Source organism: Marmota marmota, unplaced genomic scaffold (genome assembly GCF_001458135.2).
Source record: "Marmota marmota marmota unplaced genomic scaffold, marMar, whole genome shotgun sequence".
NCBI classification, from domain to species: domain Eukaryota; kingdom Metazoa; phylum Chordata; class Mammalia; order Rodentia; family Sciuridae; genus Marmota; species Marmota marmota.
The window spans coordinates 10,315,799-10,331,652 of record NW_026000196.1 but is presented as its reverse complement, the minus strand read 5'-3'; positions in this window follow the sequence as shown (position 1 = coordinate 10,331,652).

The window sequence follows — 15,854 nt, the reverse complement described above, 5'->3', positions numbered from 1 at the left end:
TGTGTGTATATGTGTATATGTATATATATATATATATATATATATATATATATATATATATCTGCATATATATACACACACATATATATATGCCATTTCAAAATTTTGCTTGACAGCACTTACGAAACTATTTTTATGTCCCTAAAATTCATATTACTCTGAGTGTAATAATAGTAGGATATGGGGCCTTTGGGAGGTAATTGGGTTCAGAAGAAGTCACAAGGATGGAGCCTCATGATAGGATTAGTGTGCTTATAAGAGGAAGAGATGCCCCAGTTTCCTCTCCACTATGTGAACATACAGCAAGAATGTGGCCATCTGCAAGCCAGGAAGAGGTCTCTCACTAGGAAATGAATCTGTTGGCACCTCATTCTTGGACTTCCAGCCTCCAAAACTGTGAGAAATAAATATCTGCTGTTTAAGCACCCAGTCTATGATATTTTATTATAGCAAACTACCTAAGACCATACCAAGGATTTTTTTTTTTTTCCCCATCATATTTTCTATCTTACTGCTGTTGCCTGGGCTTTAAGCTTCCCACCTGATTCCTCTGTCATTGATTCCCTATCATGGGTGTGAGGGAACATAGAAGTGTGGATTTCTATTCTTTTCTCCTGTTCTTTTATAAAAGAAAGCTGAAGTACTAGAATAGCTGGAGGATGGCTTCTCTGAGATAGACTTTGTTTCACTGATGAAATATTTATGACGATACGTTGCCTAGCAATGGTCACCGGATCTGCCTGCATATGCAGGAGGGAGACTCAAGGGGGCATTTCCCTTGGAAACACACCAAAGAGAAAACCAGCTTAAAGAGTGCCGCTTCCTTCGTGAAATTCCTCCAGGTTTCAGGCAAGGAAAATGTTTATTGGGGGAAATGGTTGCGTTGGCTAGAATAATTTCACAGCTGGGTGAGAGTGGATTAGGAGGAAGACCTTCAACTGGTGAAAATAGGCAGATTGTCAGGCAGCTTTTATCTGTCAGTATCAAAATGTTTTATTTTTTCACTGACCACCAATGTGTATTGTGACAATATTACTCTTGTTCTTGCCCTCTCAGCCCTTCCTGGCTGTCAAGCTGTTGGGCTCAAGTAAATCAGCATTCTTGAGCTAGGTCCCTGTCAGGAGCTATTCTCTTTAGGGGTATAGGTGACCAGGTATTATAACATCTCATAAAGAAAGAGTAGACTGCATTGTGTTCAAATATAATTATTTTATGAGGGGCTTCCTCAGAAGAGTTGCTCCTCGTCCCAGATGTTACCATCAAACCACTGAATGAGGAAACAGAGAGGAACCCTTGAAATCATTGTCCCAGAGCTCAACTCATCTTCCTTCTTTCTTCCCTTTCATTTTTACTCACAAAAGACATTGCCCCCTCTCTTCGTAACCCCATGTTTTGAAACTAGATTCATCCCACCGAGATAATGTATTTACAGGTTAAAAATAAAGAAACCTGACATCTTTATTAACATGTGCAGTGTTAACATAGGTTAAGTGTCCAATTTCTTTCAGATATTTTTCAATATTAAATGTAGTTCAATGACCTCAAAATTTCCTTTGTATATTCTAATGGATGATGAAACACACATTGGAAATTATGGATTTACTCTATCCTCATTTTTCATAGAAAAAGCGAACCCCTTAAACTAAAGTAACACACCTAGGAAGATTCATGAGTACAGTGGGCCCTCCATATCACAAGTTCCATAGCCACAGATTCAACCAGTTGCAAATCAAAATATTCAGAAAAATTGCATCTCTACTGAACATATAAAGACTTTTAAAAATTGCTATTCCACGGACAATGTAATATAATAACCAATGTGATACAATAACCATTCATATAGCAGTTACATTGTATTAGGTATTATAAGTAACCTACTGGTGATTTAAAGTACATAAGCACTATGCTATTTGTACAAGGGACTTGAGTATCTGTGGATTTTGGTATCTATGGGTTTCCGGGAAACAATCTCACGAAGATACTAGAATAGAAGAATAGAAGTTGGGTCAACCACCTTGGAGACTGATGAGAGCAGCAGTTCTCTGCTGCAATCTTACACTGCAACCATCTTAAGGAACTTAAAATACCAACACCTGGATCTAGAGATTCTGATTTAATTGGTCTGGGTTGGGATTCAAGCATTTGACTTCAATGTGTAGCTGAGATCAAAGGAATCACAAATACTTCCATACATTGAGAGTCCCTGAATAGCTCTATTCTCCCCCATCCCACCCTATTCTATTCGCCTTGTGTTTTAGTCAGTTTTTTATTTTCCTTGCTGCTGCAATCAAAAGACCTGACAAGAACAATTTTAGAGCAGGAAAAGTTTATCTGGGGATCACGGTTTCAGAGGTCTCAGTCTGTGGACAGTCAGCTGCATTACTCTGGACCTGAGATGAGACAGAACATCATAGTAGAAGAATGTGATGGAGGAAAAAACTCAGGATGTGGCCACCAGGAAGCTGAGAAAGCTCTCACTCACCAGGAACAAAATATATACCCCAAAGGTGGGCCTCCAGGTACCCATCTCCCTCCTCCAGCTACACCCTACTTGTCTACAGTTACCACCCAGGTCATCTGTATCAGGGGAGTAATTACTAATTCTCACAACCCAATCATTTCACCTCTAAACTTTCTTGCATCATCCCACACACGAGCTTTTGGGAAACACCTCATATCTAAACCATAACAACTTGATAATAGAAGAAGGGCTTCAATTCAGAAAAGAAAACAGATCAAAATGGACTTTCCAGGAAAGAAGGAAATCCTAGCAGTTTATAAAAGCCACTCTGAAGACTTGCAAAAACTCTTCTAAGCAGTAGCTAGTTGTGGGCAAAAGCATGCTTCTGACTGACGGGTGGAATAAGAATGTTCACAAATTGTCTGATTCTGGACATGTTTTGAAAATATCCAGAGGTCAACTTGCTCATCTGCAAAATGGGTCTTAGGAGACATGGAGCTTCTGGATAAGAAATGTGGATAGCAAATGGGGAGACTGTAAAGTCAACTGGAAAGTCAGCTGTGTGACTCCTAATGAAGACAGCTCACTGTTATCATGCAATGGGAGTCTGGCACTGGAAGATGTCCTAACTTTTTCCAGGAAACCCAGAAACCTGGACTTTTACATAAGATTTCCTGAGTTTTAGAGTTTGGCAACACATTTAAATATTCAATTCTGCTTCTGGGGAAGGCATAATGTGGTGGCTCTCAGCTCTGCAAAGGGCAGTAGTTGATGATTTCCCCCCACACATTATTTTAAAGATTTCTTCCATCTCTCATTTCATAGGAATCCTTTGTGGGTTGGATCCACGTGAGAGTTGTACCAACCATGACAAACCTTAGGGAGCACATTTAGGTAGTTACTGTTTTTTACAGTTGAAACATTCATTCTGTGTTGGTCCTGCCCAGCCCTACCTGGGGCAGATTCCTGTTCTAGTGGAGACTAGGCACAGGCTAGAATGCAGGGCATGTTGCTGATCTCCTTTGAGTCTCAGCATCTCCCAACTTAGAAATGGGAGCAACAGGGGCTGGGGCTGGGGCTCAGAGGTAGAGTGCTCGCCTTAGCACATGTGAGGCGCTGGATTTGATCCTCAGCACCACATAAAAACAAAAGAATAAATAAAATAAAAGTATCGTGTCCAACTACAACTAAAAAATATATTAAAAAAAGAAAAAGAAATAGGAGCAACCGTGCCATAACTGTGAGCCAAAGCCCTGGGTAAGCCCTAGCAGCATGTTTTCCACAAGCCATGACAGACAACCCTGGGGGTAAGAGAGCACCCCACAATCGATGCAGGGTCCTCTTCCCAGAGCTGAGGTCAAAAGATGATTTCAATAGGTTAAACTGCTTGTCACTGGACCTCAGTACGAAACTAGCTTCCCCTCTGCCTCTCCCAGCAGGATTAAGCTTCTAAAAATACCTCTATCAGCAGCACGCTCCATCTGACTGGTTTGACAAGTTACAGTCTTCAGAGTCTGTTTCCTGCTGCTTAACTAAGAAACGTCCTTCCTTGGTCAGAGATTCATTCTCTTGAAATCTGTCACCTTCCCCAGGTCAGTGGAGAGCTGATGGGTATTGTGTTTCATATATGGGTGAACACTCAGCCATCCGGTCTGAAACAATGGTGATAGCCACCAGAGAACCTTGCTCTATTTGCGATCTGGGCTGAGGTAGAGAGGGACCATCTCTGCATTTCAGCCTCTAATCAGGTCTGTGGAGAGCATTGTGTGCTGAACCTGTTGGGAGATGCTCTCCAAAGGCTGCAGGACTTATTGGTGCAGCTCCCTTAGGAGGAGGATCATCAGGAGATGATACTGCTCCTTGGGCAGTATACCAAATGGATTATATGGTGTCATCTATCCATCTGCCTGTCTATCCATCTATCCATCTATCGTCTATCTATCTATCCAATCTCTCCATTAAGGAATGGGAGAAACTTACTGAAATATTAAATTTGACAATCTTTAGAAGCTAGTGGGATTATTAATGAATTTTAGGCCTTCCATGTTTTTCTACACTTATCAAAAACCCCAGAGCAGCTGTACTATGTTAACACACTTTCAAAAAGTTTTTGGTATATTATGTTATGCAGAATTTTTAGTTTTGTGTAAAGTTTGAGGTGAAATGTTATTAGAGTTTTAAAACCATTTTAAATGCTGCTTCATTCTTAGCAGGATAATATAGTTAGTAACTTCTGACAATGATGGATATTATGTTCTTTAAATTATACAAAAGTACTTTGAATTATAGGGGATTGGTTCTGCAAATAACTAAATACACCACTTAAAATAGTTATACCTATTTGATATAAGTGTATTTCCATTGCAGAGAAACTCTCTTAAAGGAATGCTACACATATAAAACAGTTATGTATAAAGATGTTCATCACAGCATTATTTATAAAATAAAAAAATTGGAAACAACTTGTTTCTTCATAAAGACACTTAAAAGTATGTAATGTATTAAATTCATAATATGCAATGAAATTAAAGTAAAAATAGGAAATAATTAAAAATGACAACTACAAACATACTAGTAAATGTTAATGTTTAAATGTTGAAGAAAAAAATGGGGCAAACAAAATTGTACATAAAGTATAACTATACCCAGAGATTATAAGTAGCATGTTCCACCTTGAGTTGTGATGAGAAATAAATGAAATAATATATTTAAACCCTTAGCAAAGGACTAATTGTAATTAAGGACTAATCATGAAATGCTAGCTCTCAATTTTTGATACACTTGTAAATGTCTGTTGTAAAAGGACAAAAGAAAGGGTTATCTGCTAATTCTTTTATTTTGGTGGAGTTATGAGAGATTTGCAGGAGGACTTCATGTCTATATTTCTTTCATTTTCCTAATATTTCACAATGAAAAACATATTCCTTTAACTATGGAGAAATAAAATGAAACAAAAATAAAGGTCATTCTATATTTGCTTCTCCATCGTGTCGACACAGTGATTTAGCTGGTGGCAGGGAGGGTAATCTTCTTGTGTCTTCATGCTCCACGAAACGAATCCAGCTTGGACTGGGAATGCTTTTGTGACTTCCTACAAGATTGTGGTAGTGATAACCTCGAGGCAATGCTGAGAAAATCAAATAAAGATGAGACACGTGTTCATGACTTAAAATTTTCAGAGAGGGCCAAGGAAGGCATAATCCAGGACACAGTTTAAGGATGGATTGGAGAAGAAGACCTCTGTGGGTTTGCCTTGTTGTCTCAGGAGGTAGCTGGGTGCATAGTAGGACATCTGCTTAGGCAGATCATGATAAACTTGTCCATCAATTCCAGGGGCATCTGATTTGTTTTCCTAAGAGTAGATTATCAAAAAACATTGCAGCCTGTGCAGTTTGCACATATCCAACAACAAGCAAGCAAAATTGCCTCAGTGATAGCCTTCAGAGCATGGGACAGGGAGAGCTGTGTGGGGAGAGGTGGTCGTGGTGGTTGGGGGCCTCATATGCTAATTCATGGGGACAGATTGCTAGAGGAAACCTCAAGCCGGTGGGGCTCTTTCCTCTGTGACTTACTAAAGTCCCCCAGCATCTTTCATTTCCTGCAATGCTTCTATCCCTGAGTATGCACATATGAACTACCTAACTGGGAGGCTGGTGCTTGGAAAAAGAGGGCTGTTTCATCTTTTTGATGAACATGTTCCATTAAATGATCCCTCTCCAAGGGTTATAGAAGGCATCAGGAGTGAACCTACTTTAAAAACAGTCGCTGGCACAGGTTTAGAGACAAACAGAATATTCATGCTGGGAATTTCTTAGCTACATTTTGGCCAAAGATGGGTCTCACTTCAACTCCTTTTTCTGCATTTGATGTAAAGATGGCACCAGGATTGGGAGGGTGGGTGGCAAGAGGTCTCTGCTACCCTCCCAGCTACTCTTGTGCCCCATGGAGGGCCCTTGCTCTCTCTGGATGCTGGATGAAGAGGGACTACATTTCTTGCTTTTGGGTTGCTGGTGGCATGTGCAGCTCTCTGCGTAGCATTTAGTAGGGTCAATTGCACAATGGTAGAGTCACTTTCTCTGTTACTGATCTTTAAAGGTAGAGTCAGTTTCTGTCTTACCCATCTTTATTTCCACTTGGACTTAAGGCTAAAGAACTAATTTCCTGCTTTGTTGAATGCAGAACCCAGAGGCAGTTTAACCTTTGATGACTGAGCCTCTCAACCTTTGAGCCTCTCAAATAGGCTGGATAATCATTAGGATTTAAATTAAGGATTAAACACTCCACAGGGTTCCCAGTGTGACTGCTCTGAGTACAGGCAGCTTTGGTGGCTGTCAGTGTGGCAGCAAAGAATGTGATCTCAGCGTCTCTTGAGGCGCAGCTTGGGCTGGCAATCATGGATTCAGTCCCTGAACTCTTGATGCAAATCCTTGTTTCTCTTATCATAAAATCCAGGCACTTCTACAGTACCCTTGTGCCAATTAGTTCAAAGCAGACTTGGCAAATATTTGCAAAATTAAATCTCAGTGTTTTGTGTACCCATGGTTGTTCTGTTATTAATAACTGCATTTATCACTATATTTCTGGTTTCAACTTTGTTACTGACTTGCTGTGTGACTGTGGGACAGTGACTCGTTTTCCTCAATCTTCTCAGTGGATACAGTGAGATCAGAGGATTAATTCTGATCAAATCATGATGATTCTACTTTAGGCAGGTACATTAGGGTTCACACTTTTTCTTGTACCTAGTTCTTGTGAATTAATATTAACCATCGATGCCCCCATGTATCCAATTATTATATAAGGCATTCAGGTAGAATTTCAGAAGATTGAATCTTTTGAGTTTTGTTCGGCCACATGTACAAAGCACTTTGGAAAAAAAAATCTCTGGACTTTGGCAATCATGTTCCATAGGAATCTAATCTTGTAATATTTAATAAGTCTTGGAGGGAAAAAGATGTTTGGAGCTGAATACATCTGGTTAACACTGCTCACTGTATCAGTCTCTAAAAATGTGCAACGTATGCTAGCTTTGTGCTGGATAAGTCCTGTTTAACTTTTTTAACTGGCATTTTAACCTTCCAAACTATTCAACCAAGGTGATTGTTTCTGTCTGCTTGGTTCACAATTCCCTCACCCCTACACTCTCCCTTATCCTTCAGCAGAGGGCATTTAGCAGCCATTTTGGATAAAGCCATTCACTGCCTAGCAACAGTTGATTAGACTAGAGACAGGTACCTCACCAAACTGGACCAATCAGCTGTAGTGGTGTTCTTTCGACCTACCATGAGCACTGAAGCAGCAAAGAGCATCCGTCTGTAGAGAAAGCAGGAAGAACAAAGCAGATCAGCAAAGAGGAACAGCAAGAGAGTTTCTGTGCAGTCCTTGAGGCACGTCATTCCTTAGGTGGACTGCCTGTGGGTTCCTGGGATACTTCTCTAGCCTTCTTCTCAAGCTACTGTGAGTGGCTACTGTAACATACAATGGAAAAAAAATCTAATTTGTTTCATTTTATTGTTTTGGGATGCGTAATGATATTTCCTTGAAACTTCAGAGTAATTTGAACTAATTTCTTCTAGAGTTTCTTGGGAGCTGGTGATACACGAAGCCAGGGGGTACCCTAAAAATAAGACCAGCTTTTAGTCTGTTGGTTTGTTGGAGAACAGATAAGGTCATGTGTAAGTTAGTTTTCCATCACTAGATTACCAGAGATAATCAACTGACAAAGAGATTTGCTTTGGCTTACACTTTGGGAGGTTCCAGTTCATCATCAGTCAGCCTTGTTGCTTTGGGCTTGTGGTGAGACAGCACATCAAGGCAGAAGCATATGGTAGAGTAAAACCTCTTACATTATGAGCTAGGAAGAGAAAGAGGAAGAGGCAGGCCTAGCTCCCAGAATCTCCTTCAAGGGCCCACCCACAGCGACATAAGAATCTTCAGGAATACCTCCCTTGTAACCGATCATCTAGCTGGGTTTCACGAGACAGCCGCAAGGTGGCCAGTGCCTCACCAGGGTAATTTTTCCTGTGCAGGAGGGGATAAGCCACCTGAGAAAATATAGTCTGAAATGATGAAGAAATAAAAGACAAAGTCAGAATTATAGTTTTACAGGAGAGCCTGATAGATTCTTCCAGTCCTGGTAGGATCTAGAACAGAACAACTGAAAAATGGCTCTGGTGGTGGTTTATTTAAGGGGAAACTTTATCAAAGGCAGGGATAAGGTTTCAGGGGTGGAGTCTTGTTTCCTGATGTCTTGTCATCAATAGGTTGATTGGCATCTTGGCAGGCTACATCCATCTCAGAGAGGCTGTGTGGCTATAGCAGGTGCCCCCATCTCCCGTGCTGTGTGGGACTTGGCGGAGCCAAATAGGACTCACATGTATCTGGACGATCTTGCCAGCAGGATTGCCACTGGAAGTTCCCAAATACCAGATTTTCCTATTCAGTGGGTTTCCATGCCGATTTGGTCCACATGTAGTCCACAGATGGCCCTTGATATCTGGGAACTCTTCTGCTATTATGACCTGAATAAAGTGTTTATAAACAAACAAACAAACAAAAAAAAAAAGATGAATCTTCCTCAATGCCTCACCTCTGCAAAGTTCCACCATCTCCTAGTACCACCCTGGGGACCAAGCCTTTAATGCATGGAACTTTGGGAGACATTCCATATCCAAACTATAGCAGGTTTTGTACAAGTCATCTCTCAGAGAAAGTGGTGGGTGGGAAAGAAGCCCAGATAAACCAAGTTATGTCAGAAACAAGGGAGAAGCCAATTTGCTCTGTGTTTTAGTTAGCCTTTTCTTTGCTATGACCAAAAGACCTGACAAGAACAACTTAAAGGAGGAAAAGTTTATTTTGGCTCAGAGTTTCAGAGATTCAGTTGATAGATAGACTCAATAGCCCTGGGAACCAGATGAGGCAGATCATCACGGCAAAAGGGCGTGGTGGAGGAAACCACCACAGACCCAGGAAGCCAAGAGAATTCTGCTCATTAGGGACAAAATATAAACCCCCAAGTCATGCCCTTACTGACTCACTTCCTCCAGCCACAACCTACCTACCTACAGTTACTACTCAGTTAATTCATATCAGTGGATTAATACTCTAATTTGGTTAAAGCTCTCATGATCTAAACATTTCACCTCTGAAAAATTTTGCATTTTCTCACATACGAGCTTTGGGAGGACACCTTATAGCTAAACCATACCACGGCAAGTTGTTACTCTTTTGAAGGACAAAAGGGGCTCAAAAATGAACTAATCATGTTTTTTTTTTTTTTTAATTTCATGAGTTGATATCCTGGGTTTGGCTGGGTGGGGGGCAGGGCTTTCCGCCTGGGGATCCACTTCCACTTCCAGAGTTAGCTAATTTCTAGAGATAATAAGCAGTTTTCCAGTGAATACGCAGACCAACCAATCTACAGCTTAAACACCAACCACTTCTTTTATCTAATTCTCATATTCTAAGCCAATATTTCCCCTACCTTATATCAACATAGGGCCAAAGATCAGGTAGTATAGAACAGGCCCTACTTCCTCAAACCAACCAGTCCTAAGCTGTTTTTGCCCTGCCTTGCCTTACTTTCCTGCAGAGTCCACAACAACAGCTGTGCCTTCCCCTCCCTCCACCTGCATCCTGACCAGCTCTGGGGCTTCCTCCTGTGGCCCTGTGTGGTGTGCTGTGCCTCTTACTTCCAGGGGAACTGTGAGTAACATTGAACTTTCCTTTCGCCAGCATTGACCCCTCTATTTTGTCACATACTCAAATTTTTGAAGTAACTCCCAGGCACATATTAAAATGCATGAAAGAAAGAGCCCACCTATGAGTTGTTTCATTCACCAGTTCATAATGAAAATAGCGGCGAGTACAGAAATGCCTTTTTAAAACCAAAGCTTAGTTAAGATATATTCCATGTGTGTATAAATATGTCCAGATGGACTCTACTGTCATGTGTAACTAAAAAGAACAAACAAAATTAAATAAAATAGAACCAAAGCTCAGAAAAGTTGAATGACTTGCCCCAAGGTCAGATTGACAATACCCAGGGGAGGCAGATTTGAAACCATGCCACCTGGTACTGAAGTACACACCCTTAACCTTCTGTCCAGGAGCCACATAGTGCTAAGGGCTATGCATGCAGAGTGGATGGGACAGCCATCATGTCTGTTCTAGTGGATTTTTCAATCATTTTAGTGGGGAGACAGATGTAGATAAAACGATTCTGCAAACAAACGTGTACTTTGAAGCCAAAAAGGTGCTAAAAATACAAGGTAGCCAAGGATTCAATTAAGAATATTTTTAAGTACAAATAGCTTGAGGTGGGAGGAAGGTGGCAAATTTTGGTTACTGAATGAAGATCAGTAGAGTTGATTTAAGAAGTGAAAAAAAGGGTAGATTTACTGTTAATAATATATTTTATTTTATTTAACCCAATATATCCAAAATATCATTTCAACACAATTAGTAAAAAGTGTTGTTAATGAGATATTTTCATAAGAATTTTAAACTAGTGTATTTTATTTTTACCCTATAGTACTTTTCTATTTGTACTCGATACATGACTAGTCCTGAGTAGCCACATTTGACTAGTGGCTACAATATTTCATATTGAATAATATACGGATGGATTATCTAGGTAAAAAATTGTACAGTGATAGTTAGATTCTCACAGCCCTTTGGAGACACAATTCTGGCATTTGGTTTTGCTAATATAAAATATGATGCCAATTTGATTTTCTTTTGTCAGTAGATTTTTTTTTTATTTGGTTGCTGTTAGGTTTTTTTGTTTTGTTTTTGTTTTTGTTTGGGGTGCTGGGAATTGAAACCAGGGCCTTGTGTGTGCAAGGCAAGCACTCTATCTCTGACCTACATCCCTGGCCCTTGAATTTCTTTTATCTTCAATATTTTGCACTTTCACTATATTGTGGCTGATATTAATTTATATTTTTTCTGCTAATGATTCAATGTGGTGTTCAAAGACCTGTATCTTTTAAAAATTGGTATTAATTTAAATTATTTTTATTGAATAACATTTCTCCCTGTTTTCCAAATGCCTACTTCAAGGACTGGTATCAGATACATGTTTGATCTTATTCTGTTCTCCACGTCTTTTAGCTGTTGTTTGTAATTTTTACGTTTCATTATTGTATTTGAAATATTTCTGTAGTACTTTCTTCTGCTTTTCCTATTTTCTCACCAGCTGTATCTAATTTTCTTGTAGACTGTGCATTGGGTTTCTAATTTCAATGACTAAGTTTTTCATTTCTTACACCTCCACTTAATTTTCTTTAAAATGTCTTTTTAAAAAATTCTGACCTATTTTTTTTCATTATAGTTCCTGTTGCTTTTTCTGTCTTCTTGATTCTTTTGTTTATTTTATAGTCATTTTCAACTTGTCCTATTAGCTCCCGTTCTCAATCTGGGTCATTTGCCAACCTGATATCATTGTATTTCATTTCCTCATTGAATTTCAAATTGTCATTGTGAATTCACATCCAGTGGGATTTTTTTTCTTTTCACTCGTAAATGGGTCACGAAAGTGTCCCTTTAATGGGATTTTTTGTTGTTGTTGTTTTTGCATTTGCAAGAGTTCTAGAAGTTTATTTTTTTGTTGTGTTTGTTTTTTTGTTTTCTTTCTTTCCATGAAGTAAATATACATATATGAAGTAAATATACTATACATCTATGGTTTCTGAGATTCCATTTCTTAAAGGTCACTTTTTTTCATCCCTGACCTTAGGAAGATAAGGCAACTTGCCTTTTTCCCAAGCTGTGGGCAAAATTTTGTTGTCTTGGTTTGAAGGATGGAGCCTGTCGTGACTCTAGGCTTTACGAAGAGGCTTTCATAAAACATATATTGACAAATTATAACTCTACATATTTATGGGGTATGAAGTGAGGTTATGATTTTTGAATACAATGTGGATAATTAAAGGATGCAGAGCCTCAGGAGAAATAAGTTTGCTTTTTCTAAAAAGATTTGTTGAGGTCTGTTGCACAGTGTGGTAAGTAGAGCTAGTAGTTGAATACATTTCACTGTCCCTGGGAGGGTAGATCTCGAATGCTCGCATCCCAGAAGATGCAGAGGCTTTTGTCAGGCTTCCCAACTCCTGGGTTTGATGCCACACTTGGCATCGGCACCGGTCTCTAGAGTCTCTGTTTGGGCTTAGCACCCACAGGAGCCATGGCGAGGGAACACCCATTTATTGCAGTCGCTTGGCTTGGCTGTGAGTTCCCTTTTTCTTTTGTTTCCCTTTCTCGTGTTCTTTCCAAGTTCAATTTTGTAATTTTCTGATCTCTGATTGTTGTGGGAAGGGCAGCCCTCCTGTCTTCTCCACCCGCCCTACTTCTAGAAATCTTCCATGCATTGCTTTAATTTGCATAAGTCTTAGGAAAAGTCTTTCTTCCATTGTTTCCATAAACTTCATATTTTATGCGGTGGTTTAAACAATCTTTCAAACTTAAGGGTTGTTGAGACAAAACATTTTTGTAATCTTGTTATCATATTGTTTGTTACAGATCTGCAGAGAAAACATATGCAGGCTTTCCATGTTAGACTAGAAGAACAAAAAAAAGAGGCTATGTATGTGGTTTAGAATCAGAAGGGGTCTGAACCATGGCCAGAGTACTGACTCTCGACCCTGACTTTGGGACATAAGCTCCATGAGAGGAGACACATTGCTGTATTGAGCTCCATTCACAACCCTACAGTGGTACAAAGAAAGCATCAATAAATATTCATTGGACGGACAGAAATAAACAAACGTCGAAGTCTCTGAACCTTTCTATGTTCATCTATAAAATAAAAATAACAGTGTTAACATTATTCAGGTGCTGTGCAGCTTGGAGGTGGTCTGTGTTAAGTTCCAGGCACACTGCACGTGATAAAAATGCTCTGTGGTTCTAGAAAAGGCAGGGGCATGGCTTGGCTTAGAGAGTGATCAGTTGTGGATCAGGAGAGATTTTATAAGTAGACTTTTTTTTTTATGACACTTTCTATACTTGGTGAACTTCCCAATCATTAAATCATTGTGTTCACCTCTGCATGTCTTCTAATTTTATCTACATCTCTTGACTAAGAAGGCTGTCAAGATGGCATGTCGCTCTCGTGGCCCTGTGCGTGGTGCTTACCTCCCTGTCCTTCATGCCCTTTCACAGACTCCTTCCCTCACAATTAGTGCTTGTTTTCTTGTCATCCTTTCACTTCAAAAGGCAGCCCCTCACTTGCTGTCCGCTGCTTCCTTAGCGTTCTCTCAACATCCTTTGAACGCATTGTAAAGGTCAATTTGGAATCAGATCTTCCTCCCTCCCCTGTTCCTGTAACCACCTTGTCTCTGTAGCTGGAGGCTCTTGCTGAAATGGGTTTTAATCCTTCAGTGACTTACCTCTATTGTTTGACTTGGTTTTTATAATTTGAGAGCTACATGTGATTTAGAAGCTCTTGATGAGGGGAGTTTATAATACATGCACTGATCTTCAACTTTGAGAGCAATGCAGTGCCTCCCCTTTGGGTTGTTTCCCCCGTGCCCATGGCTGTGCCTGGTATGGGGGGGAAACAAGGAAGCAAAAGTCTCAGTCTCTGACTCTGAGAAGAGCATGGTTTTGTTGGGGAACGTACCACAGATGGTGTAATAGGATAGTAACAAGGAACATGGAGTCAAGTGGGAAATGATGTGACTCAGACTATGAGGGATGCATGCATTTAGAGATAAAAGAGATTGCCGCTTTCCAGGTGACATAAACACTCAGAACTTTTGCCCACCCAGGGACGCCATTTGCTGGGTTGCTCACGACTAAAACACTCAGGGGTCACTCCAGGGAAACTGGGCTAACTGGGCTGCGCAAAATAACCACACAAGAGACAGAAATACCTTTGTCTTTGGGGGTGCTGTGACAACTCCTCTGACCTTAAAGGTCTGCAGAAAGAAAGAGAGAGAGAGAGACCGCATGCTGACCCCTTTTATTGAGAAGAAGCTATTCAAATGAGGCAAGGGGTCAGGTTTCAAGGGGCTGAGTGTAGCTTCATGATGTCTGCTGTCAGCAAGTTGACTGACATCTAGGAAGGCCACACCCAAGGGCAGAGTAAGAGAAGGGGACACACAAAAGGTGTTTCCATGGAACATTCTCTCCTAAACAGGGCAAGGGGTAATATTACAAAGGAACAGGTGAGCATAGCTCCATCCATGGGGCTGTAGGAAGGCACACCTATGCAGGAAGACTCAGTCACTTGCATCCTAAAAATTGGGGCTATCATCTGGGTTACTCAGGCAACCAGACCATAGAGTGACCAACGATGATGCCCCACCAATCAGAAGGGGAGACAGACGCGGTCACATGCTAGTTGGCCTCTCACAAGAGATCATGATGAGCTGGAGTCATCTGTGGAGCTTCATGTGGTAGAGGTGTCTTCAACTGGTCCTTGAAGGACAGGGAAGATCGCAGCAGGCAGGATGGATTTACAGGTGTGGAACACAGGTAGCCTCAGCATGCTGTCCCTGTGGGGCAGAGAGGAGAACTGCTATTTCTCCACAGAATTTGTGCTGGGTGGCTCTGATGGGTGCATTACAGAGCACTACACTAGACTGAGAGGAAATCATACAAACAGATTGCCAAGGAAGTATTCTGTCCCAATTTAGATCACCTTTGGTCCTTCTCGGTCTTCTACCAACTACTGAACCATATATAAATTTCATACCCATACTGGCTGTTCTGGACTGGCCAGGGTCAACTGGAAATGGCTCTCTCTTCCTCTAAGACTGCTTAGTATCCACAATGGCTATGGGTTAGCTATGGTTTGCAAAACACACACACACACACACACAAACACACTCACACACACACACACACAAACTTGAGTGTGTCTGCCAGGATTTATGGGTTGAAATATAATCCCCAATGTGAGGTATTAAGAGGGTAGAAACTTAATGAGACTTTAGTATTTAGAGGTGGAGCTTTTTGGAGGTAATTAAGATAAGATAAGGTCATCCAAGTGGAGCCTCCATGATTGAATACTGTTGGCTTTCTGAGAAGAGGGATAGAGACCAGAGAATACACACACGACACTCATGAATAGCCTGTCTCATATCATGTAATGTTTTTCACTGTATCAGGACTCTACTAGTAAGAAGACCACCACCAAATGGGTCTGAGTTAAATAAACATCTTTTTTTTTATAAAGTTAACTGGGCTCAGGTATATTTGATTATAGTAATGCAAAACAGACTAATACAACACCTTTAATAGAAACTTTCACCAACTGAAATTTTCAGAGGATTTAAACCATCTCCTTTAGCCTGTACTTGTTACAGCTGCTGATTACACACAGGTCCACTGCCCCATGGGCTACTTGAGCCCAGGAATGAGCAAACACAAGCTAGCCATTGGTTAAGGGAGG